Here is a 23,840-nt window from a genome sequence, read left to right as displayed (position 1 = left end):
TTTCACCATATTGGCCAGGCTGGTCTCAAACTCCTGATCTCGTGATCCGACCGCCTCAGCCTCCCAAAGTGCTGGGATTACAGGCGTGAGCCACTGTGCCTGGCCACGCCTCTGTTACTAATGTTCCCTCTGCCTAGACCATCTTTCCACTCCTTGATCTTTATCTAGCCAACTCCTACTATCCTTTAAGACTTAGATCGTGGGTCACTTTTGGTAAGACTTTCTTGGCAAGCCTTTCTCTCAAGCTCCATACAGGGTAGGCAACACTGACCTTGTGTTCACACAGCTCCCTGTTCATTGCACTGAAGATGTCTCCTTGTACTTATCCGTGTGTGTATCTGTATCACAGTTAGATTGTGAGCTCTTTGAAGCGTGGGACGGCACATTGTTTCTTAACGTTGAACAAATGGATGAATGATTCATTAATGAAAAACTGTTTTACACCTGAAATGATTTCTCCGCTTTACAAAAAAAGGGGGAGAGGAAGTAATTAGTATCAACAAACATGGTGATTATTTCTCAGTCTGACTATGATTAACAGCAGGTATAGTGAATTCAAATGGCACTGTGAGATCTGGAGGTGCGCAGAGTGCATTGTGTCCCAGGAGAAGAACCTGGAATTCTCTGCAGCCACAATAAACTTGCAAGACTTCTATTACATCCACACAAAACTCTCATTTGAGTTAAATCCTTTATGTTTATAGAAAGTCTTACTCGCTGAATGAAAAATCGTTTACTATACCTTGTTAATAACATAGAGATTCTTGGTCTCAATAAGTGAACAATGGAACAGTGGACAACAAACTAGAGTTAAGAGTTTTTTCCGGCTGGGTGCCGTGGCTCACGCCTGTAATCCCAGTACTTTGGGAGGCCGAGGTGAGTGGATCACCTGAGGTCAGGAGTTCAAGACAAGCCTGGCTAACATGGCAAAACCTCGTTTCTACTAAAAATACAAAAATTAGCCGGGTGTGGTGGCACGTGCTGTAATCCCAGCTACTCGGGAGGCTGAGGCAGGAGAATCGCTTGCACCTGGGAGGTGTAGGTTGCTGTGAACCGACATCGCGCCAGTGCACCCCAGCCTGGGCGACAGAGTGAGACTCCGTCTTAAAAAAAAAGTGTGTTTGTTTTTTTTTCCTTCCTGTACTGTCTTTCTTTCCAGGGGCTTCACAAAAACCCTGAATCTAGCTAATGCAGAAAGGTAACCTGTTTGAACAATACCACACTTCCAAGCATTTCTTTTTAAAATTCACGTAAGGAGGTAAGGGAGGACTGGCATATTTCTCCTGAAGTTCAGTATCGAGTATTTATAAACTTAACTATTATTAAGGCTCCTTTTGTAGTTAAACTAATAGTAAGCAATGATGATGGGGAAAAAAGAGCTAACTGCTAATAATAATAATTGATAAAGAAGTTACAGTCCTTGAATGCCCACTGAGTGGCAGGTGCTTTTCACAAAGTATCATATTTATGCCTTACAGCATCCTTTGAACAGAAATTTATTTTTCCTTTTTCTGTTTGAACAACTGAAGTTCACTGAGCTCAGATAACTTGGGGCAGGTCCAACGGACGAGTTGGGAAGACTCTGGGGCCAAAGGCCACCAGGCCACACCACGCCTCTCCTAGCCCTGAGTTTTGCTACCTGCTTGCGTGCATGTGCAGGCAGGGCGGGTGGGTGGTGGGTGAGGAATCAGATGAAGCCGCCTAAGGAACTAAACATGTGGAGTGGTGGAAAGGCGAAGGAGGTATAAGCAGTGGGCCGCTGGAACCCTAAGAGAGACTAGGCAAGAACCGGGAGAAGAGATGCACCGGTTGGCGGCTCAGAGAACTTAGGTAGAGAGGCGAGGGGCGGGGCCGGAGCGAAACTGGGGCGGGGCCTCGGGGACGGAGTCGACCATTTGGGGACTTGCCAGAAGAGCCGCCTCTCCAGGGGAATGAAAGGTGAGGGGAGCGTGAGTACAGGCATGATGGGAATCTCCGTGATTTACTAAGGCAACTCATCCTTACCTATCCTACACCCGAGAATAGACTCTTCTATGCTCCCCTGGGGGTATCTCTCTTGCAGAGTAGGCAGGTCAACGACGGGGAGAGGGTCCTGCAGAGAGCGTGCCCCCCTCCGCCACTTGGTACGACCCGTGCCCCCGCCGCTGATCTGGCAGGCTGCGCGCGCACCCTTCGGCCGGGCTCGGGCTGGCGGGGCGCAGCGGCCTCTACGGCCCGCCTCCGTCTGCTTCTCCCCGGTCCCTCCTCCCGCTGCTCGCGTGCTCCGGGCCGGCCCAGCACCCGCCGAGTTACGCGCCCGCGCTCCACGGCGGGGAGGAGCGCGGCCGCGGGGGCGCGCCCCGGTGACTCCGCCCCCCGCAGCTCCCCTCCCCTGAGCCCGGGAGCCGCGGCTCAGCGCGGCTAGGTGCGAGGAGACCCAGGGCCACGCCCGCCCCCTGCCCAGCGCCCCCGCCCCGGAGTGCGAGGCCCGCGCGCTCCCTCCTCGCCCCTCCGCGGTGCATGGAGGGGGGACCGTTCGGATCGCAGACGCCGCCACCGTAGCCGCCGCCGCGCGCGCGCGAGGGGATGACCTGGGGGTGGCTTTCCGAGCCGGCTGCCGCGCAGGAGGTCTGGAGACTTAGCCAGCCCCGCGGAGAGGTGCGGGGCGGGGTCCCGCCGCAGGGTTGGAGGGGGGGTGGCGCGCGGGCACTGGGCTTTGGGGGGGCCTTGGCGTAGGGGCGGGCTGGCGTTCCTCGGAGGGCGTGGGGGTCCAGGGCTGCGCGCGGGGTTTGGATGCTGATGCGTGCCCGGCGGGGAGCCCCGGCGTTCCGCGTCCTCGGGGGCTCGGAGCCACCTCGCGGGAGGAGGCGGGGTGAGGTGTCAGTGACACGACGAAACCTCTTCTTGACGATGGTCCTCGGGGGCAGGTGAGATGCCGCAGAGTGGGGAGCTAGGGCGCCCGGGCGTTTTCCCAAAGGAGCCAGGTCCCTGGCCTCTCTCAACCTCCATCCCCGCAGAGCGCCCGCGAGAGACAGTGATTTATGTGTAGGGAGAAGCAGGAGAAATTTCCTGCACAATGTATCTTTCTCTGCCTTCACAAGACTCAGTGACTTCCCAGCCCCAGGGAGTGTATTTTTCCTTCTCCTCTGTAAAGCTTTCTGTGGATTGCATTATCATTTGCTAAATACATTTACAGCTCGCTATTTATTTCAGTCGGCAGCTTCCAGACCTTTGTTGCTTTCTCTCCACATCTAGGAATTTCAGCAATAAATCACTGAGGGGGATAGATAGACTCTCTTGCCCTTCCCTTCATTGTTCTGCCTAACCCCACCAAATCAGGTGGAAGGCTCTCCAAAAGGAGCTGTTTCCAGAGTGCCTGCCCTTCCTCATCAGGACGACAGAGGGTGGCAGGTGCTTTAAGGGCAGAGGGCTTTGCAGTGGGAATCCAGAATTTAGGGAACCTCATCAACAGAAAGTCTGCCTTTGTGTCCCAAACCAGACACATTGAAAAACGGGAGGTTGGACTAAAAGCTCACATGAGATTTATTTTCAGGCCCATGCCAGTAAAGATGAAAGAGGCCAAGTCAGAGAATTCTGATTCCTTTCTGCGCTGATAACATAACGCTCACATTCCCAACTGACACTTGGCATACCGAGTGGACAGTGTCTCCAAGGAGAGGAAAGTGAGGAGGATATTAGAAAATGAAATGAGTTTATTGTCAGCATAATTCTAAACATTCTATGACGTTTGATAGTCACCCTCAGTCTATTTTTAGCTGAAAATTTGGGGATAGTTCAACTTTTAGGATAAGATGAAAGAAAACCTTCAAAAAATTTTCTAGAAATTTTAAATTAGTGCTTAACTAGAAAGCATTCTTCGGAACCCGAAAGCATCAAATACTGCAGTCTCTGTTATGCACATGTTGAAATGAACTGCCTCACACTTGAAGTTACATGAGAAGGATGGAGAAAACCTGTTTCATTTTGTAAAGACGTGCCCTGGGTGTATGTTTGGCAGTGTGTAGAACAGAAACATTTATATTTCTATTAAGAAACACACAAATGTATATTGTTTAACTTTCATGCAAAAACTTCCCAGTGTTTGGGGAATCTGTCTTTCTTTGAATGGTTTAGTCAACCAGGAAAATCAGTTACTAGAGGTACTGTGCTGTTGTTTGTGTAATAACTCACTTGGGATGCTTTGATTGATTGCCATGGTTCTCATCAACCTCCTCTTCTGTGCAAAGTACTTAAACAGCTCTGACTCTCAAGCCTTCAAGTACAAAGAACCCTTAGGACTTGGATACTGATCTAGCTTGTGTAGCTTGGCTTCTAAATCTATCTTATGCCTTGCTTTCTTTGCAGGTGGTTTGACTTTGCAGGAAAGGAATTAAGTTCACTTTAAGATAGGACTTGCTGCCCCAGATCGTCGAGGTATATACAGATGAAGGCAGTAGGTGGGAGTAGGAACCTCTGTCCTAGGGCTTTGCTCTAAAGAGGGCAGGTAAAAATTTGTTGACTATTTATTTCTTGGGCTTTCTTCTTCTTTTCCCACTTTGCCCATCTGCCTTCATGACTTTGTAGACAATTTCATGTATGGTTTTGTCGACATGTGAGTTGAAGTAAAATTTTCCTTCTGTAGAATTTTTTTTTTTCGCGAACATTTAGACTAAAATTGGTGATTGTTTCTAAGTTAAATGCTAGGGAAATGATTTCAGAAATTAAATATTATCTTAGTAAAAATCAGGGAAGGGTTAGAAAATAAATAATGAATTGAAAAATATGTTGCTTTAACATGTAATGACATGAGCCAGTGCCCTGTGATCAGCTGTGGCATGATGTAGAAGTATGGGTAAGACAACACAGTGGAGCTGTAGATGAGCTGTGTACATGGTAGCCCCCCCCCTTTAAGTAAATGAACTTAATACAAACTAATTAGATTAGAAACAGAATTTGGAGTCTGGTTGCCAAATATGTTGCTTTGAAGGACTTGCTTTCTTACAGTATTTTTTTGATGGGGAATTTTTTTCAAGAAATTTCGTGAACTTGAATTCGAGAATGTTTTATTTTACTTAAATTTTTATATTGTGTGTAAACATTCCATGTGATAAGTTTTTGTTGTGTATTTGGCACTAATTCACTTTCAACAGCACAGGGGAGGGCTTTACTTGATTCTCTTCTGTTAAAAATAAGGGATGGTGTATGGAATATTCTTAATGTCCCTTGAAAAATATTGGATTACAATTAAATGAAAACTGGTTTGTTGGTTTTTTTTTTTTTAATCCTTCAAGTTTTCCCTCATTGTTTGTGCTCTTTCCTTCATTGTCAGGCTTAAAACATACAGTATCATTGTCATCTGTCCCCTGAATAATGGTCCTGAGGTGATATTATTAATGTGGCTTTTTAAAATCAAGCTAATTATACTTGCCTAAAAGAGCCACATGTGTGTGATTCTAGCTGCCTGGTGCCTTTTAAGAGCCCTGGAGACAAGCTAGTGAATAGAGCTGAAAATTCATTCTGTATTTGATTAAATGGAACAGACTCGCTGCTCCTTACCCCAGCAGGGGCTATGAGATCTCTTGATCCCCGAAGCGGCTCCAAGACCCTGGGAATTCCATTAGCGAGCACCTGAGGAATTTCTGCCCTGCAGTGCCTTTTTTGTATGTGTGTATGTGTGTGTGTGTGCAGAGGGAGTGGAGCAGAGCGGGGATTGGGGGAATGTGGGCAGGGGGGAGTTGAGGGGGTGGAGGGAAGGCTACATTAGAAGACTCCATATGTTGGCAGATCTAAAATCAAGGCATGACTTAACAGCTTATCTTGTAAGAGAAAAGCCTAACCCAAAGGCAGATTGCTAGTCCAGACTTTATTACAAGCAGGACTGCAGTGATGTGTGTTTAGCACTGAAGTGAACTCCAGTGTAAGGACAGAAAGTGGCTTCTCTGCTTTCCCTCTGAAGCACAAGCTTATACACGTTGCAGACTTGGTAAGTTTTCTTTGAACGATCTTTTGATAAATATGTAAAATTATCTTACTGTTTGGTCTTGCCTGTAAACGCTGATGTATCGTTTTAGTAACTTTCAAAGGGAGAGCAAAATCAAACTTAATGTGAAACAAATTGTTTTGCAGTGATGAAATGCTTGTTTGAATAGGCATATTTTAGTTTACTCTTGATAGAATTTGATTGTTTCTGTTACATTATTATTATTACAGAATTCTAATTTAGATTATGTCTTTTCTGTTGTCTTTTTAGGAATTCTGTCATTTCTAGTGTTTTTGAGGCATTACTTTGCAGACTTGCTAGCAGCGCCAAGTAAATGAAAATATATCTGCGAACAACATTCTGTATAATCTTTGGAGCAACATTTTTGAGAAACATTAATGTGTCTTCCTTCCCAAGTCTCTCTTCCCCTGCCTCAAATAATGTTTGGGCACAGCCTTTTTTTCAGAATATTAGCCCAGTTTGTTTCTTGTGTACTTTTCAAGGAAGACTAGTTCCGAATGGTGGATAGTGTAGTTAATTGGTTTTCGTCTACGAAGAATGTGAATTCCAGTGCTCCTAGTTTTTAGCTAATGCAGAAAGCAGTAGCAGATTTGATGGTTCATTTGATATATTTTGTTTCCAAGTAAAATCATGTTGTAAATAGTGCACAGCCTTTTCCGTCCTACTCGCATGTAGCCCTCTGCCAAATTCTCACAATACAGTGTGTTTAGAAAGTAAAGAAGCCTTTTTGAAGATATGTTTAGCTTTTTTTCCACCTTAATCCTGGGTGTTTCTCCTACTACTATGGCCAAATTGAAGGGACCCTGGAATGAATTGGAGTAAACACTGCAGTTTGTGCCTGTCGCACTCACAGCTGTTTAGTCGCTTTGCTGTGTGGTATATTTTGATGGTCAGAGAGAATAAAAAACTAGCCCAAAGAACATTTTGTTCTGCTGTATATCGGTTGGAATGTGAGTAGGGACTCCAGTGCTTAAGAGCCACTGATGTGCCTTTCATCTTACGTGAGAAAAAAATATATGGGTTATATTACTGAACTTAAGTTACATATTTTGTTTATGTTTTGTTACTTGGAACTGTGAGGCCGATTTTGTTTTGATATTACCCTAATACAAACAGGGAATTCGGAAGCTGACGCAGAGCTTGCTTTTCAGCTGTTCTCGTTCTAGACCAGCTCACCTCTTGTTATTTATGTGAGCCTGGGCAATGATCTTGACTTAAGCCTTGGGGGTCTTTATCTGTAAAATGGGGATAGTAACAGAAATTATGTCTTATTGTGGGATTAAATGTGATAATGAAAGTCAAGCACTTGGCATATAGTAAAACCTCTGTAAACGTTAGCTGCTGTTATTTTTATTAACTCCTCCTGTACGTGTAAGTGTATTACTTTGATCCAGAAGTGATCTCTTTGAAATATTCAATAATGAGTTCTCAGAAGCTAGTAATAGTGTGGGCACATGGAACACTACAGCTTTCTTAAATTTGCAGTTGAAACTTAGAAGGCAGTTGGACATCATGTGTTATTTTTTTCCAGTTGAGGTGTAACATGGTAATATACACAAGTGTACAGCTAATGTATACTAAGTGAACAGCTAGATGAATTGTTACATATGCACATGTCTGTGGTAAGCAGTACCCAGATTGAGATATAGAACATTTCCTTGGCCTTAGAAGGCTCCCTGGTGCCCATCCAGGCAACCCTCCCTCTTGCTAGCAGGCGGCAGCTATTTTGACGAAATAGAATACATGAGTTTTGCCTGTTCGTGAACCGTATGAAAATGGACTCCTACAGTATATAGTCTATGTCGGAGTTCCTGCGCTGCTCAATATTGAGCATTATAATAGACACAAGCCTGTGAGATTTGTTCATGTTATTGAATAACTTTTATTTATGTATATAGTACTAATTCATGCTTTTAAAATTGTTGTAGAGTCTTTTGTGCAGTTTGAAATTCGTAGTAATTCATTTTATTGGCACATTGGAGGAAAAAAGAAAACACTTCTTCCTGCATTACTAGAAAATCAGATCCCAATGGCTATCTTAGGAAAACAACCATGACCTCATTTTTATTCACAGAACTGGATTTATTCACTACTTGAAGGTATAATTACCTTCAGTTACAATTCCATAAATCAAATGCTTTGAAAACTGTATTCATTTTATGTGTGTGTTTTAGGAGGAAGCCTCAAAATAGGGGAAAAGGACCATCTAAGGTAGCTTATATCCTTCATGCTTAGGATTAAATGCCGTAATCAACACTTAGCGTTGTACAGAAGTAACCACCAGCCTAGCATTAGTGTAATATTCTTTGAGTTTAAAATGAAACACTACAGTGCTTTTCTGAAGAAAAAAAAGAAGTCCACCATAAAAGGAAGAAAGTAGAGCTAGGATGTTATACTGCAGGAAGATTGTGAAGAACAGGACCAAGCACTTATATCAGGATGAAGAGTTTTGGCCACTCACCTGTTAACAATTGTGGCCAGGCTATGCCTATACATTTAGAATTTCTGCTTGTATTGTTGAAATTGTCAAATAGGCTAAATAAAATTTATTTCACAAACAGACAAGATGATTCAGTAGATGAATCAGAAGGGTTTTGTTTGTTTGTTTTAAATTTTGGAAGGGACTTTGGCTGCGGTTAATAGCTTGTATTTCTGTTATTGGAAATGTTGATTCAGGATTTTCTGGGTGTTCTGCTTGAACACTAGCCATTTTTCTCCCAGGAGACATTGTATTTTTCAACATTTATAATTTTATTAAACCTGACTATTCATAGCTCTTGACACAAGGTCATTCTTCACGTACAGCCATATGCAGGGATGGGTTCCCCTGGACTGGAGAGGGACAAATTGTCCCCTTTTCTTCCTAAATCATACCATCCGTGGCCAGGATTTCAGTGGGGCTGGGAGTGTTGAAATAATGATACATGATTCATCTTTTGATCTATAGGCGCACTCAAAGATGCAGATTATATTTCAGAAGAAAGAAGAACTACCCAACAAATAGAGCTGCCTCATGTGAAACAGTGCTGTTTGGAAGGGACATGGGCTCCTGATTCCTGGAAGTGTTCTAGTGGCATTTGCAAAGGGTACTGTGGGAAGAATCTCTTCCTTGGGTGCGACATTGAACCAAATAACCTCTAAGGCATTTGTAGGACTGAGGCTCCATGAAATAGGCTTTTATGGTGTGCCTAGGCTACATACCCACCACGTACCTGGTTTTGGAGGTAGGAAATATGTTAAAAGTTCCAAACAGCCATTAGATAAATAAATTTTTTTAAACCAGCTCCAGTTTAAAGTTGGAGATTGCCTCAACTTGCTGGCTGTTTTCACTTTAAATGTAATCCTTAATTTATCACTAACAAGTAAATGTCAAATATTCTTTCCTCCTTACTTAAATAGGGACTTTTTCAATATTCTAATTGTACCAGTATCAGAAATGATAATACTTAAAAGTATAGCATATATTACCTTTTTATATAGGTATACATCTGAAGCCATTTGTTGGCCCAGTTATTTATTCATTCCTACAACAGATTATACGTAAACATTAATAAATGCCCCTCTTGTCCTTCCTCCACTGCAACTTTTCTAAACTTGAGTTACAAGAGAGATAGATAACTTATATAGGGGGAAAAGGCCGATATCAGTGACTTATCCAAGTATCAAAACCATATTCAAGATATTTTCTGGGATCCATAGATATTTAACCATGTACATATCTTGTATCCGTAAATATAGTACTTTATGATATTTAAAATGATGGAAGGAACTGTGGAATCCTGATTCACCAAAATAGTGTTTTCTCCATTTTATAAAACAGAAAAGTATATTGAGTTTTTACTGTTTTAGATTTATGTATGCCCATCAGTACCAATTCCATCCTCCCTGTAGCTGAGAAGTGGGCCTTCTTTATCTCTTCTCTGTTACCATTACTTTACCCCTCCATCCTCCTTCTCAAACTTTGGGAGAGGGACAGAGGAGATTCAGCAGGTGAGATGAAAAAAATGCCTTTGCAACTCCTGCTTAAACTGCTACTAACTCATCCCCTTGTCTTCAGTCTTGGTTTGTCCCCTTCCAGATCATTGATTTTTCTTACATTTTACCTGAGTAATGATCTTTCTGAAATGTAAATGTGGTCATGTGACTGCTTTCATTAAAATCCTTTCAAGTCCCTGAATTGCTCACTTATTGAAGCCCAGGTCTTTAATTGGATATACAGTGTTATATGCCTACTGGAAGCTTCTGCCATCCCAGCTACTTTGCCTTCCATGAATATACCATGCTTTCTCACAGGCTGGAAACACATGTCTCCTGGCACTGATACGGTATCATAATTGCATACACGTTGGTCTCCCCCTTATTCCTAAGGACAATGTGATTTTCCCCTGTGTACATTGGCCTGCCCACTCCTTTCTTTGCACTCTGCTGAACAAGTCCTAAACACTCAGATATCCTGGATGGCATTAATGTGCATTTGAATTTCTGGGTGAGGGGGTGTGCTCAAGTGCATGTTCTGATTCAGTAGGTCTGGGGTGAGGCCCAATATTCTCCCTTTCTAACAAGTTTCCAGATAATCCTGATGAGCTGGGTGGAACACACTGAGTAGAAAGATGCTGAACCATCTTCTCTAGGTCCATGAATGATTTCAACACACAATGTTGCTCTTAAAAATTCAGTGACATTGCCGGGCGCGGTGGCTCAAGCCTGTAATCCCAGCACTTTGGGAGGCCGAGACAGGCGGATCACGAGGTCAGGAGATCGAGACCATCCTGGCTAACACAGTGAAACCCTGTCTCTCCTAAAAAATACAAAAAACTAGCCAGGCGAGGTGGCGGGCGCCTGTAGTCCCAGCTACTCCGGAGGCTGAGGCAGGAGAATGGTGTAAACCTGGGAGGCAGAGCTTGCAGTGAGCTGAGATCCGGCCACTGCACTCCAGCCCGGGCGACAGAGCGAGACTCCGTCTCAAAAAAAAAAAAAAAAAATTCAGTGACATCAATGACTCTCAAGTTCAGGGAGCGATACCACAGCTTCAAGTAGTGAAGATGAACGAAAGCTTTAGATAAAGAAAAAACAGTTACATGTGGAAGATACTAGGACACGCGTTATCAGGCTATTACTGGAATCCTTGTCAAATATTTTGAATATTTTAACAATTTTATATATTTAAAATGTATATAGTTGTTCTGTGCAACATTATTCAGTGCCCAGAGAGCTGATGTCATGTTTTGTCTTTTTGTATTTTACAGGGGTTCTTCTGGGTATGTAGGTACTAGAAAATATATTCTGGATTGTGTTTCTTGCCAGGAAAATTTGACAGTTACTGGCTTTTTACAGTATCAGAATAAAAGTAATTAGAATTCTTTATTTTACTATAGTTTGATATCTATTCAGTGAGTAATTGTGCACACTGCCTGGTTAGAGGTAAAATTGGCAAGGGGAATGAATGTTTATTGGATAAAATACTTCTTTTATCAGGCCATGAAATTACTGTAGTGACATCAGAACTTGGCAGTCTCTTATTCCAATAAAAAGAAAAATAGCATTGCAAGCTGGGGATAAGACATTTTTCTTGCCCATTTAATTTGGCTTCTTTTCATGATTTTGGCCTTAGGGTGTGTGTATAACAAAACAACAACACAGTGAATAACAGGCAGTAAGAATTAGGGAGTGAGCATGGTTTCAGCTGGAATGGACATAGTGTTTATCACTAACCTCTATTTCAGTCATTCTAATGGTCCCTCTCCTGTTGGTGACTATGAGAGTGTGAGAGTGGGTATGGGAATCCTCATTTATAAAATGGGGTTAAACTTCACAATTTGGCTTGATATTACATAGCTTGCAATGTACTGAAAGCATCTGATACTGGCTCATAAAATGATCATGTGGCAGAATGTCTGAATGTGATTGTGTATGTGACCGTATAGTTTTGCTGGAAAGGTGCTATTTATCCCTCCATGTAAAAACACCAGTCCAATAATATCAGATTACCAATCAGAGCAGTTTGATTTGATTTAGTGTTTCCTCCTTCCCATTTCATCCTATGCACTGTTATTGTGAAATTAGATTTCTAGATATGACCATGATTTAATGACAACTCATTATCGGGATTTTGGTCTGGTGTCCTAACATCCAAGCAGTAGTTCCAGTAAACCTTGAGACTACTAAACCTGGAGGAGGTATTTTTATAGTTCTTAATAGATTATTAAACTCCTGAGTAGAGCCACACTGGAGTCTTAACTGCTATGTTGTACCCATGATTTACCTCCTGGGTGCATCTTACTGTGTGATCAACTTTTTAAATGAGGTCATTTTATTGTTTCTTCCATTAAATCTTGGATGTTCATCCAAAAGGAAATGGCAGGTTTTCTTCTACAGTAATAAGAATTATAGTGAGGTTCTGCTGAGTTGGTTCTGGTGGGTAAAAGTATATTTTACACCTAGTTGTAAATACAGTTGTCCCTCAATGTTCATGGGGGATCCATTCCAGGACATGATACCCCCTATTGCCTGTGGCTATCCAAATCTTTAGATGCTGAAGTTTCCTGTATTTGCATGTAACTTATGCACATCTTCCTGTTTAAATAATCTCTAGATTACTTATAATACCTTACACAATGTAAATGGCTGTTTTACTGTATATTTTAAAGGTTTTTTTGTTTGTTTTTCTTTTTTTTGAGACAGAGTCTTGCTCTGTTGCCCAGGCTGGGGTGCAGTGGCGTGATCTGGGCTCACTGCAACCTCCGCCTCCCGGGTTCAAGCAATTCTCCTGCCTCAGCCTCCGAAGTAGCTGGGATTACAGGCACCTGCCACCATGCCTGGCTAATTTTTGTAGTTTTAGTAGGGACGGAGTTTTGCCATGTTGGCCAGGCTGGTCTTGGACTCTTGACCTCAAGTGATCCACCCACTTTGTCCTGCCAAAGTGCTGGAATTATAGGCATGAGCCACCATGCCTGGCCTGTATTATTTTTTATATTTTTATTTTCCAAATATTTTTGGTCTTTAGTTGGTTGAATCTGTGGATGAGGAACTGTGGATACCAAGTGTTGAGTGTGTATACTCAACGTATTTTCAAGTCACATTATAATTTGATGACAGTTGTTGTGATCTCTAAATCAGTAGTTTGATTTCTATTTATTGAAAATTAGGCATACTTTCTTTTTTATAGTATGAGTCCTTTTTAGGGTTACAACAGAAATAAATAGATCACATTTCTACCCTGAGTTCCCAATTCCAAGCTCTAGTCACCATGTTTTAAATTATTTTGTATTTTAGTTGGGTTTCTCTCTTAAAAGAAATTACAGTAATGATGTTTTGACTGTATATAGGTCTTTTGTATAATTTTCATAATACATTTAGAGCTAAATTTTTTTTTGTTTGTTTTATTTTAATCCCATGGCTAACTAAAGCCAATTTTGAGTCATTATGAGATTGGCTGTTAATCATGGTCTCCTGTTAGGCTAGCAAACACAATTGATGTTATTTGTTATTTCTTTTGTGTTTGAGGATGCATTTTAAAAGAGCTATTGTTGGCCAGGTGTGGTGGTTCATGCCTATAATCCCAGAACTTTGGGAAGCTGAGGCAGGTGGATCACCTGAGGTCAGGTGTTTGAGACCAGCCTGATCAACATTGTGAAACTCCATCTCTACTAAAAATACAAAAAATTAGCTGGGCCTGGTGGTGGGTGCCTGTAATCCCAGCTACTTGGGAGGCTGAGGCAGGAGAACTGCTTGAACTCGGGAGGCAGAGGTTGCAGGGAGCCGAGATTGCGCCGTTGCACTCCAGCCTGAGCAGTAAGAGCAAGACTCTGTCTCAAAAAAAAAAAAAAAAAAAGAAAGAAAAAAAAAGCTATTGTTATAGCGGTTAGGTCTTACACTAATTTCACATTTGTTATTATGACAGCAGTCGCGGTGGGGGTTTTAATTATACAATACAGCTTGTGCAAAGATTTCATATCAATATTTTGTGGTGTCAGATAAACTTGAACTCAGGGTTTGGACTGCAGGCATCTTAGTAATGTTGATAGGAGTCTTGTAGCTAACTCCCAAAGTGGATTTCTAAATGTGAACCTTGGTAAATCCAGGCGAATGCTTTCCACCCCCCTTGAAAATAATATCCGAAATTATCTTTAAAAAAACACTGTTAGTGTTTTACTTGTTATTTTAGGGTGTCTCTTCCCGGATAGGCAGATTGTTAGGGAAAAGATAAGGAAGTGATTACCCTTATAGAGCAGAAACTATAGCACTTGGTTAGATTCACGTTTCCTTAGCTGTACATGTATACAGGACAATTAATTAGTTGTGATTATAGGTGTCAGCTGGCCATGGAATCAAAGCAGTGGCCACCACATCTCAAATGCTACAGGCCTTTAACAACCAAGAACGAGAAACTGGTTTTTGAGTTTTTCATTTGTGCAATTAAGGATTTTTTTTCCTTCGTGTTGAAATGTTGAATTTTTCCTGGAAAAAAAAAAAAATTACATTGAGTAGGCGAAGTCCCCATTCGCTCGTAAAGGTTCTTTCTAATTCACTGAGAAATATTAGTGTCTTGTTTCCGATTCCCCTAGAGTGAATGTATGCTGCATGTGTACTTGGGCAATTGAACAATAACTAATATGGTGTCAAAGGAGTGAAGTATTGCTTTTTGCAGAGCCAGGCCCTTGTCTGTTTGTGTGCCCTGCAGACTATAAGAATGGAGCCTCCAGGGGACTGGGAAAGAAAAGTCCTGACCCAGGCTGTGCGTTGCGTGCACAGACGGGCTTAGGAGGAACCACAGCACACCCCATCCTTGGTCCCGTGCTGAGGAGTTTGTATTTTGGCAATTACAAATCTTGTTTTGTGATTTTTTTTTTTTTATTCTGTCTACAGAATAATTTTCTCCTTTCCTGTTTCTGATAGTGATCATTTCTTAAATAACTTTTATAGAGCCCTTTGTATTTTGCAGAGTATTTTACAGACTTTTTTTTTTTTTGCTGCTTACAGGAAATGTATGAGATTGTAAAATTTTGTTAGAATAGAAATCATAAAGACTAAATGATTAAGCATTGATATCAGATTTAAAAGTTTTAATCTAGTTCAAAGTTAGATGTCCTTTAAAACATCTCTTTTGCATGTTGGAGAAAAGTGTTATTTGGAACTTTAGTCTTTCTTTTTAGGTTTATTTTAGGCTATAATTGCACAGTTGTATGTGTTTAGGAATAGATTAAAATAGTTAAATTCTAAGGGTACTTTTTTTTGTTTTTTTGGTCTTTGACATTTCTAAACCGCAAGCTCTGCGTTCTAGATGCTATTGACCTAATGGAAAACATTGAAGCGCATTTTGCCTAAGGTAAAATTGACTGCCTGGTATCTTGTATTTTTAAACTCATTCTTCTGAAGTTCTTCTAAAGAAGTCATTTCATTTTCTTTTCCCCTAGCCACTGGGATCCTGCTTTTTAACACTTTTCTTTAGAGCAGGCAGAATCCTTGGATGCTTAGAAATTCTTTTAACAGTATATCCTGGCTGAATATGAAGTATGAAAGCCCTTTCCAATTATATGTAAAGAAGTTACCAAGGAGGATGTTTTAGTTCATTGTGTCTTGGTTATAGAATGAATACAAAATCTGAATAGGGATGCTGTTTTTCTTATTTTAACTGTTGTTCCATGGTGCCCCTGCAGCCAAAATGTGACCAATGGTATTGAAACAAAATTTGTTTTTCGATTTCTTGGATATATTACAACATGAATTCAGGCTTTGCAGTTTTAAGTGATTCCTTTAGTATTGCTTTTGTCAGTTGTTAACTATTTCTGTTTTGTTTTATATCACTGTGTAATGCAGGCCAAAACAAATGTTTTGGCATTTAATGCTAGCTAATTGGTGTTATTTTGGCGTAGATTCAAATAATTATTAACTGTTTAATGAGATAGTTTAAAAATGGTTTTGATGACTTCTGGTGACCATATTGAGAAGGAAGGAAAGAAAAATAGATGTTCTTAAAGCCAAAAGTTCCTCCTCCTCTGTTGAAATGAAGACTGAGTTGTAATAGCAGGGGAGTGCAGCTCCCAGTACGAGGTGTGAGGCTGTTTATTTTCACTCTGGAGATGTATATACTACAGAAGGAAAACTCTGGCCTTGCTTAACCTAAGCAAGTCATTACTTATCTACGATCTGTCAAGCAATTTGATTAAGGTTGACAGAGCTCATATAATATCAGAACCAGGCCCTCTTAATGATTGAGGATGCTTGTCTGTAAGTTTTTCTTTTTTTTTTAATTTGAAAAGAGAAAAATTGAACAAGAAAGACTACTTGTTCAGATGTCTAATTGCCCAGTAGAAACTGTCTGTAATATTTTTTTTTTTTTTGAGACGGAGTCTTGCTCTGTCACCCAGGCTGGAGTGCGGTGGCCGGATCTCAGCTCACTGCAAGCTCCGCCTCCCGGGTTTACGCCATTCTCCTGCCTCAGCCTCCCGAGTAGCTGGGACCACAGGCGCCCGCCACCTCGCCCAGCTAGTTTTTTGTATTTTAGTAGAAACGGGGTTTCACCGTGTTAGCCAGGATGGTCTCGATCTCCTGACCTCGTGATCCGCCCGTCTCGGCCTCCCAAAGTGCTGGGATTACAGGCTTGAGCCACCGCGCCCGGCCTGTCTGTAATATTTTTATCTATAGTGAGCAATATGCATTAATTTGTAGCCTGTTTTTTAGGTTATAATTAAATGGCTTAAAAATAATAATGTTTTCAGGTCTGCAGGTTAACTTGGCTTTTAAAGAATTAGATTGGGCCAGGCGCGGTGGCTCATGCCTGTAATCCCAGCATTTTGGAAGGCCGAGGCGGGTGGATCACCCGAGGTTGGGAGTTCGAGACCAGCCTGACCAACATGGAGAAACCCTGTCTGTACTAAAAATACAAAATTAGCTGGGCGTGGTGGTGCATGCCTGTAATCCCAGCTATTTGGGAAGCTGAGGCAGAAGAATCGCTTGAACCTGGGAGGCATAGGTGGCAGTGAGCCGAGATTGCACCATTGCACTCCAACCTGGGCAACAAGAGCGAAACTCTGTCTCAAAAAGAAAAAAAAATAAAGAAATTGTTGAAATTTTAGAGAACCTGCTTCATATCTTAGTATCTTTCTTAACATGGGTTTCTTTGATGCTATATATTCTTTACGATAGTAGAATTTTTTAACCTCTAGGAAATTTTCCTCTTCATTCTCTAATGAAATTGAATTATTTGGAAGTCTTTGGCTTTAACTTAAGGGATTTTTGACCCTTTGCCTTCTAACTATATTTGGATGATTTAATGATTTGGATGATTGTAATAGCATATCTGGGGCATTGAACGTTGCTGCTGACCTCTTTGCTAGATTGTTCCTTATCTCATTCCCATTACAAACAGATTAATACAATGTGTGATGGGAATGTGCCAAATGTTTTTGGCAACACTGTAAATCATTAGTCTACATACACTGTTGAGTCCAACTGAAGACCATTTCTTTTCTCTTTTTTTTTTTTGAGACAGAGTCTCACTCTGTTGCACAGGCTAGAGTATAGGGGTGCGATCTTGGCTCAGTGCAACCTCCGCCTCCCAGGGCTCAAGCGATTCTCATGCCTCAGCCTCCCAATTAGAGTAGGCGGGACTACAGGTGTGTGCCTCCATGCCTGGCTAATTTTTGTATTTTTAGTAGAGACGAGGTTTCTCCATGTTGGCCAGGCTGGTCTCGAACTTCTGACCTCAAGTGATCCACCTGTCTCAGCCTCCCAAAGTGCTGGGATTGCAGGCAGGAGCCACCACGACAGCTGAGGACCATTTCTTGATTTTTATCATTTATGTCATTCACGTACTACTCTTTGGAAGTAGATATGGGACTGAAAGACATCCACATCCTTATTTTACATAAATTTAGCATGTGGAATTTGTAGATTAATGAAATGATTGATTTTAGAATGAATTTGTGTTACATACATGGTGGGAGCTTTAACCTAGGCATTTTTGGGCAGTGTATTATAGCAGTTTAGACTAGGATAGGTCCTGGAGTCAGAGGCCTGGGGTCAAAGCCAGGCTCCACCATATTCTAGTGATGTGACCCCTCTGTGCCTTGATTTCCCCATCTGTATATGGTGGTCCATGGGGCTATGGGATCATCACATTTAGTCTTTACAGGCAAAGTGAGGACATAATAACTTGGGCTAGTGATTGGCACTTGCTAGGTACTTATTGCACGTGAGCAGTTGCTGTTGCTGTTCCTGTTGTTGTTCTGTTTGAGATGGAGTGCTTTTATTGACAAAATTTGATATTATTGTGATATTGCTTACTTAGAGACTGTCAAATCAAAATAAAATGAGTAGGATTAAAATTTAAGGAGCTCTTGACGTGGGAATAACTACAATTGATTGTATGTGCTTGGGTTGGTGAGGACATGAGCAGTTAGGGGAGTGCTGTAATATGTAATGGTAAAAGTTTGGGTAAATTCTCATATCCTCAAGCAACTGAACACTGTCTTGATTTTCTTGCTTTAAATTTTCAGTTTTGTTACTCTCCCTTTCCCCCTCCATCTCCTCAAGCTTAATGTAAAGTAAACATTCTTCAGTTTAATACCAGGTAAATAACATTGATTTTTATAAGAGATGTACTTCATACCTAGCCTTACTAGGCTAGGTATGAAGCAAGGGATAGCTAAAAGTAAGGGGATAGCTATTGTTGGAATCCTTTGCTAACTTTTCTAGTAGTAGTTTTTCCCCACAAGTATGAGTGTTGTCATTGATGGGAAATCCCAGTACTTCCTAGAATTTTTAAATGTATACTTAAATACTGAGCGTGATTGTTACATCTGTTCTTTCAGGTTTCCTACTTTTCTTTTGGGCTTACATGTGGTTGGAGCAGATAAACACTTAACTGTGATTGGTGGTATTAAAAACCACCAATAAAGTACTATCCTCAAGGTGCCTCACTAAAAGAAATAGAGTAGAAGTGGGGTCGCCAGAGCAGAGATTTGCCTGGAGATAGACCAGTGTGCACACTGTCAGCTCCACCCAGACACTCCTCTGTTTTGTTTCTAGCTGGCCAGGATAAGTACAGTAGAAGTTGACCTCAAGTGGCCATTGAAGGTTGGGATTTAGTAATGGAGGGGGATCCAAAAAACTGGAACCAGAAGGCGTTGTAGAATCGGAAAATGACAAGGGGGCCACTGTCGTCCCTTTTCAGCTGGCTCTTGCCTTTCTGTCTTCAGCAGTGACAGTAACAATGCTTCAGAAAGTAGATGCTTGTCTTAAATATTTTTTAAAAATATGATTTAGATAAGTCTTGAGCATCTCATCCTTTGACCCTACAGATTGGCGTGATTACTGAATTTTTGTCCCTGGTCTATAGGTTTTCAAAGCAGCGCAGTAATTTTTGTAGGAATATTGAACATGAATGCAGGAGAAAACATTGTACCACAGCTCTAGAAATGCCTGGACTTTACCATATCTATGTGGGTCCCCTAAAATAGAGGATAAGTTTATTGCATTGCATGTATAGAGTTTTGTTAGGGTAATGGTCTTCATAGCTAGGGTAGCATTTATAAGATTCTTACAGCTTTTTTGATTCTAGGGAATGAGAATCTTGTATTTGAAATTTCAATTCTTATCCTACCATCCCAACACCATTCTCAGTCCAGATTTGTGAAGATGTGTGATCAAGGAAACAGCTATGTGTTTGGCTAGTTACAACGCCGTTTCAGTGAATATGTCTTAATTGAGATGATAATATCCTGTATTTTGCTAAAAAGTGGCTAGCACTCAACCTTGAATGTGTGACTTTTTTTTTTTTTCCTGACACGGAGTTTCGCTCTTCTTGCCCAGGCTGGAGTGCAGTGGTGTGATCCCGGCTCACTGCAACCTCTGCCTCCCGGGTTTAAGCGATTCTCCTACTTCAGCCTCCCAAGTAGCTGGGATTACAGGGATGCGCCACCACGCCTGGCTAATTTTGTATTTGTAGTAGAGACGGGGTTTCTCCATGTCGGTCAGGCTGGTCTCAAACTCCCAACCTCAGGTGATCTGCCTACCTCTGCCTCCCAAAGTGCTGGGATTACAGGGGTGAGCCACTGCGCCCAGCTCAGTGTGTGACTTTTTTGAAAAAGAAAAATTATTATAAAATCTTAATGTTGATTAAATAATTCTTATTTTTAATCCCATATAATTATGTATAAAATAAACTAAATGGAAACATCTTATAAAACTAAAACAAATTTCCAAAGTAAATACTGGCTCCAAAATCAACACAATCCAAAAATTTAAAATAATCTTTTAAAAAGTTTAGATTGCTATTGTTGAGTTTAATAATTGAGAACTATTTTTGTTTGTTTTATCCTTCCTTTGTTTTTTGATTCTTTTGATATTAAGCATGATTACCATTATTTTCTCTTTTTAACAATTTTCCCACAAATTTAAGGACTTTTAATATTTTAAATTATTAGCCGGGCACGGTGGCTTACGCCTGTAATCCCAGCACTTTGGGAGGCTGAGGCGGTCGGATCACGAGATCAAGAGATCAAGACCATCCTGGCCAACACGGTGAAACCCCATCTCTACTAAAAATACAAAAAAATTAGCTGGACGTGGTGGTGTGCGCCTGTAATCCCAGCTACTCGGGAGACTGAGGCAGGAGAATCGCTTGAACCCTGGAGGCGGAGGTTGCAGTGAGCCGGGATCGCGCCACTTGCACTCCAGCCTGGGCGATGGAGCAAGACTCCGTCTCAAAAAAAAAAAAAAAATTAAATTATTATAGGTACATAATAGTTGTATGTGTTTATGTAGTACGTGTAACGTTTTGGTGAAGGCGTACAATGTGTAATGATCACATCAGGGTAATTAGGTTTTCTTTGTGTTGGGAACATTTCAATTCCAGTCTTTTAGTTATTTAAAAATACACAATAAATTATTGTTAACTATAGTCACCCTGTTTACTATTGAATGCTGGATTTTATTCATTCTTCTGATTATTTTTGTACCCATTAGCCATCCCCACTGTATCCCTACCTCCCTGCTGCCCTTCTGAGCCTCTGGTAACCATCATTCTATTCTCTGTCCCCCTGAGTTCAATTTTAAAAGTTTTAGCTCCCACATATGAATGAGAACATGTGAAATTTGTCTTTCTGTGCCGGGCTTGTTTCACTTATCCTAATGTCCTCTGGTGCCATCCGTGTTTTTGCAGATGACAAGATTTCATTCTTTTTATGGCTGAATAGTATTCCATTTTGTGTGTATACCACATTTTCTTTATGCATTCATCCGTTGATGGACACTTAGGTTGATTCCATATTTTGGCAATTGTGAATAGTGCTGCCGTAAACGTGGGGATGCAGATACCCTTTGATATATTATACTGATTTCTTTTCTTTTGGATATATATCCAGCAGTGTCATTGCCAGATCTTACTGTAGTCTGTTAACAGTGAATTTGTTTTTAACAATCCATTATTTTGCAGGGCAGCCAGGTGTAAAAGTACACCCCAATATATAATACCAAAGTATGAAGAAAACCCATTCAATGAAAACTTTTTGTTATGTGTTAATATTTACTTTTTGTTGATGAACCATATTAACATGGGATCTGTGCAATATGTGTGTTCCTACTTTGTGTAAGGTCGTCTCCTGTGTTGTGCTTTTCAAGTTTGGCACACCCATGCTGCCGTGAGCTAAAAGATAAATCTCCCACTTTTCTTTTCACCTGTTTCAAACTTTGTTTGTACAGCGTTCTATAATGTCATGTGACCTTCAGATGTCACCTCTGTGATCCAAAAATGCAAATGCAATTGGGCACTGAAATTTTGGGACCTGTCTTTCGTTAATGTTCCAGACTTTGCTGGATCAAATTATCACCGTAATTTATTTATCGGCAATACATAACCACAATGACCTTTTTTTTCAGTGAATTTCATACCTCCTGAAATCCATCCGCAGATTAGAATAGAGAAAAAGAACTAAAACCTGGCAGGTTTGAGAATCTTCCAGAATGAGGCGTGGCCATCGATTCGCACTGAAGTGAGTGGATGTAAGCGCAACTGTGTGTACTCAAGGCCTTTCTTTCATTTAGGAAGCTGTGTATGGAGCAGGAAGGCTTAGGCCTGGGGTTGCTCTGGGTGCAAACCTCACCCCTGTCTTTATTTGCTGTGGTCCCTTGGGGAGGCTATCTGAGTGTTCTTTGTTTTCTCATTTGTCAAGTGGAAATAATACCTATCCTTAAGTTTGTTTGAGGATTGGTAACAGTGTCACTGGTAGAGGGTCGTGACTGCAAGTTGTCCAGGTTCTTGGCATTTTGAACAAAGGATTGGACACAACGCCCAGCAAAGCAAAGAAAGAAGGAAGCAACAAAAGAACGAAATTGGGGATTTATTGCAAACAAAAGCACACTCCACAGTGTGGGAGTGGGCCAAGCAGCGGCTCAAGGGCCCGGATACAGAATCTTCTTGGGTTCAAATATCCCCTAGAAGTTTCCCGTTGGCCACTTCGTGCTCATCTCATGTAAGTTAAGTGGTAGCCCGCAATTGGTCTGATTGGTTGCAGGAAGGAGCCAACCAGGGGCCAAAGTGCAGTTACAAAGGTAACACTTATGTGCAAACATCTGATTGGTTGCTTTTCACAAAGTTATACTTCTGTGCAAACGAAGACTCAGCCCGCAATCCATCTGATTTGTTGCTGACAGCCAGTTTCCCACCTACCATGCAGAAAAGGTCAAAGGGAGTAGCCTCTGGTCCTTTTGTTACTTAGGTGTGGAAAGTTAGGGTTTTCCTTTCAGTTTAGCTCTAGGAAGTCTGTGTGAAACAGCCTGAGGTTCCCTGCCTCCAGACCCTATTTTCCTGCCTCGATAATATATGTAAAATTGGCCAGGTGAGATGGCTCACGCCTGAAGTCCTAGCACTTTGGGAAGCCAAGGCAGGTGGATTGCCCAAGCTCAGGAGTTCCAGACAAGCCTTGGCAACACGGTGAAACCCAGTCTGTACTAAAATACAAAAAAAGAAGCCGGGCATGGCAGCGTGCGCCTATAATCCCAGCTACTTAGGAGGCTGAGGCAGGAGAATCGCTTGAACCGGGGAGGTGGAGGTTGCAGTAAACCAAGATTGTGCCATTGCACTCCAGCCTGGGCGGCAGAGCGAGACTCCTGTCTCAAAAATAAATAAATAAATGATAAAATCTTTGAACCGTAAACTTAATAATTAGTAGTTATAAACCTAATAATTGGTAGCTGTTATTCTTTGAATAATCTCATAAAACAGATGTTTAATAAGATGCGTATATATATGTTTTTGCACAAACCAATTATTGTCTGCTTTGTGGAAGCAAGAGGCGGGGGTGGATTAGATTATCAGAATTATTTGGCAAGATTTTTCATACTGCATGTGTCCCACCTTCTTGTCACAGGTGACCCACAATTACCCCTGGGAATGTGGCATAGCTCTGCTGTGCTGAGGCAGAAAAATGAATGCTATCGACTCAAAACAGTTCAGTCTTTCTCAGGTAGCTCTGATTTAAATACTTGTACAATATTTTAAAATCCTAATTTTATAATTGCTTATGAAGATGAATTTATGTAAATAAATCAGCAAATTGGCTGGGTGCGGTGGCTCACACCTGTAATCCCAGCACTTTGGGAGGCCTAGGCAGGCGGATCACCTAAGGTCGGGAGTTTGAGACCAGCCTGACCAACATGGAGAAACACCGTTTCTACTAAAAATACAAAATTAGCTGGGCGTAGTGGCTCATGCCTGTAATTCCAGCTACTCGGGAGACTGAGGCAGGAGAATTGCTTGAACCTGGGAGGTGGAAGTTACGGTGAGCCAGGATCACGCCATTCCACTCCAGCCTAGGGAACAAGAATGAAACTCCGTCTCAAAAAAAAAAAAAAAAAAAAA

General features: G+C 41.4%; 1 protein-coding gene across 3 annotated transcripts in view; it reads left to right on the top strand.

The window, feature by feature from the left end:
* The first annotated feature begins 2,403 nt into the window (after positions 1 to 2,403).
* CDON (cell adhesion associated, oncogene regulated) overlaps positions 2,404 to 23,840 on the top strand; it is a 108,336-nt gene continuing 86,899 nt past the window's right edge. For 2 of the 3 annotated variants that reach the window (XM_017892319.1, XM_017892316.1), the window contains exon 1: positions 2,404 to 2,637. The gene's annotated coding sequence lies outside the window, so the exon portion shown is untranslated. The remainder of the gene's footprint in view (positions 2,638 to 23,840) is intronic. The other variant, XM_017892317.1, reaches the window with a different exon arrangement.

Source organism: Rhinopithecus bieti, unplaced genomic scaffold (assembly GCF_001698545.2).
Source record: "Rhinopithecus bieti isolate Rb0 unplaced genomic scaffold, ASM169854v2 scaffold_20150, whole genome shotgun sequence".
Lineage (NCBI taxonomy): Eukaryota > Metazoa > Chordata > Mammalia > Primates > Cercopithecidae > Rhinopithecus > Rhinopithecus bieti.
The sequence above is the reverse complement of the archived record's forward strand: the minus strand, read 5'-3'. Positions and strand labels throughout refer to the sequence as shown.